Source organism: Hyla sarda, chromosome 9 (genome assembly GCF_029499605.1).
Source record: "Hyla sarda isolate aHylSar1 chromosome 9, aHylSar1.hap1, whole genome shotgun sequence".
NCBI lineage: Eukaryota > Metazoa > Chordata > Amphibia > Anura > Hylidae > Hyla > Hyla sarda.
Genome location: NC_079197.1, coordinates 52,981,530 through 52,984,747, shown reverse-complemented (window position 1 = coordinate 52,984,747; position 3,218 = coordinate 52,981,530). Strand labels below are relative to the sequence as shown.

The window sequence follows — 3,218 nt, the reverse complement described above, 5'->3', positions numbered from 1 at the left end:
AAATGCAGTGAAGGAGTTTAAACAATGAGCATACATGGGAAAGACATAAAGCTGTCCTTCATACAAGCTAGAACCAGGGACTATTTACAGTATTCAGAATATTAGGCAGACTAGATGTTTATTTTATTTTTTTTATTTGCCTAGACATTCTATGTTTCTATGGTGAACTGGTGGTTGTTGCAGTAGCCAAAAGACAGCAGACAGTAGTGGACTGGTGGTAATTGTAGTAGCCAGTGGACAGCATGGGTGGTGAACTAGTTCCTCTAGGAACAAACGTACAGCAGGCAGTGGTGGACTGGTGGTAATTGTAGAGCCAGCAGACAGCAGGAAGTGGTGGACTAGAGTTAAGTAGTAGCCAGCTGAGGTTCTCCCAGGGGGAGGCTCATCCATTGCACTTCAGGTGTACTGACCCCTGGGATTTCCCAAAATGTGGGAAACTCGACTGTATAATTTGTTGTAGTGGGGGACTGCGTTCGTGCTTTCCCCTGAAAAAAAAAGTAGTAACTAGCGGGCATCAAGCAGTGACAGATTAGTGATACTTGTAGCCAGACCTTGTGATGGCACTACATTTGTTTACATAGAGCTGTAATTCCTAAATTAGGACCCTGCCTATGCCTCATTTTCTTTTTGCAGTCTGCCTGGTTGTGTACATCTGGTAAAAAAGAGAAGAATTTCCACACATCAGAATATGGTAAAAATATAGGTACACAACCAACCAAATGTGCCCCTCGTCTGGAAGGCTTTTTTCTCAAGCCTACAGATGCATCTGCATTGCTGTCACCTGCTCCTCAGCTGATCCTACAAGCAGGCCTATGTCTGCTACGTATTACAAATGTGCTGACCCTTACTCGGCTCCTCTCTTTATAGCTGACATCAACATCATTAACCTGTTGGGGACGGAGGGTGTACATGTACGCCCTCGTGTCCTTGTACTTAAGGTCGGAGGGCGTACATGTACACCCTCCGTATTTCCGATCACCCCTGCTCACCGGGCGGTGGTTGGACCGAGATGACTGTTTATATCTATCAGCAGGCATCCCGTGGCAATGCCTAGGGGGATACTGAGATCCCCCATGTTGGCGATCGCCGCAAATCACCGGTCAATTCAGACCAGTGATTTGCGGCGATTCCAGGCCAATCGGGTCAAGGGTGATCGGCGCTGACAGAGTCTGCGATGATCACCCTGAGGGATGGGAGCTAGCTGGCAGGGGTGCCCCCTCCTCCTATCCTCTACCATTGGTCGATCAATGTGACCCCATTTTGGAAACTACACCCCTCACATAATGTAATAAGGGGTGCAGTGAACATTTACACCCCACAGGTGTCTGACAAATGCCAGTAACCCCTCATTACATTCCGTGAGGGGTGTAGTTTCCAAAATTGTGTCACATGTGGGGGAGGTCAACTGTTCTGGCACCATGAGGGATTTGTAAATGCACATGGCCTCCGGCTTCCGTTCCAACCAAATTCTCTCTCCAAAACCCAATGGCGCTCCTTCTCTTCTGAGCATTGTAGTTCGCCCGCAGAGCACTTTATATCCACATAGGAGGTATTTCCATACTCAAAAGAAATGAGGTTACAAATTTTGGGGGGCTTTTTCTCCTATTACCCCTTGTGAAAATGAAAAATTTGGGGTAACACCAGCATTATATTGAAACATTTTTTTTTTTATTTTTTACATCCCACTTTAACGAAAGTTCGTCAATCACCTGTTGGGTGTTAAGGCTCACTTTACCCCTTGTTACATTCCTTGAGGGGTGTAGTTTCCAAAATAGTATGCCATGTGTTTTTTTTTTTACTGTTCTGGCATCATGGGGGCTTTCTAAATGTGACATGCCCCCCAAAAACCATCACTTCAAAACGTAACTGGTCCCTGAAAAATTATGATTTTGAAATGTTCGTGAAAAATTAGAAAATTGCTGCTATACTTTGAAGCCCTCTGATGTCTTCAAAAAGTAAAAACATGTCAACTTTATGATGCCAACATAAAAATAACATATTGTATATATGAATCAATATGTAATTTATTTAACATGTCCCTTTTCCTTACAAGCAGAGTGCTGCAAAGTTAGAAAAATGCTAAATTTTCGAATTTTAAGGATTAATAAAAAAAAAAAAGATTAATTTTGAAATTTGAATGGAAGATCTATAGTAGCTAGTGCTACCATAAAAAAAATGTTAGGCCCAGACCAAGGCCCAGCAGAATCAGTATAGTGGCTGAATGACACAGCATGGAGGTGTTGGCAGCATGAACACATCATATATTGGCTGAATGACACATCCTGGAGCTGCATGAGTAGACACTAGGGCTTCACAATCCCTAAGATTAAAATATGAATTTAGAAATTTTAATTGAAGATCTATAGTAGCTAGTGCTACTATAAAAAAAATTTTTAGGCCCAGACCAAGGCCCAGCAGCATCAGTAAATCATATATTGCTTAAGTGACAGAGCCTGTAGTTGGGGAGGCATAAGGAGAACTTATAGTGTCTGAATGGCACAGCCAGTAGTTGGCAGCAGCATGAGTAGACACTAGGACTTCACAATCCCTAAGATTAAAAGATTCATTCTGAAATTTAAACCGAAGATTTTGGGTAGCTAGTACTACCATAACAAAAGTTTTTATTCCCAGACCCAGGCCCGGGAGCATCAGTAAACCATATATTGGATTGAAATTTAAACTGAAGATTTTGGGTAGCTAGTGCTACCATAACACAAGTTTTTATTCCCAGACTCAGGCCCAGCAGCATCAGTAAACCATATATTGGCTGAATGACACAACCTGGCGTTGGCTGAAGCATGAGGAGACCATTGAAATTTAATCATTTTAAATAGAAATTTAAGGTTTTTAAATTGTAATTGAGGTTTTTGAAATTGAACTCATGACCAAGTTTTAGTGTCCCGATCCCCGGCATGTGGGTACAAAGGACCTAATCTAACAAGGAGTCACATGGTAGCAAAATGACAGAGCCTGGAGGTGGGAGACCATATAGACCATAAGTAGGAGACCATTTAGTGTCTGAATGGCACAGCCTGGAGTTGGAGGCAGATGATGAGACAATAGGGCCTCGCAATCTCTAAGAATAAAAGATGAATTTTTAAATTTCCATTGAAGATGTATGGTACCTAGTGCTACCATAAACATTTATAGGTAATGTCCTAGGCCCAGCAGCATCACTAAACCATGTAGTTGCTGAATGACACAGACTGGAGCTGGCT

The 3,218-nt window shown here is 42.4% G+C and overlaps 1 pseudogene; it reads left to right on the top strand.

Moving 5' to 3' along the window:
* Nucleotides 1-340: 340 nt before the first annotated feature.
* Nucleotides 341-488, top strand: LOC130292239 (U1 spliceosomal RNA; annotated as a pseudogene).
* Nucleotides 489-3,218: the final 2,730 nt, after the last annotated feature.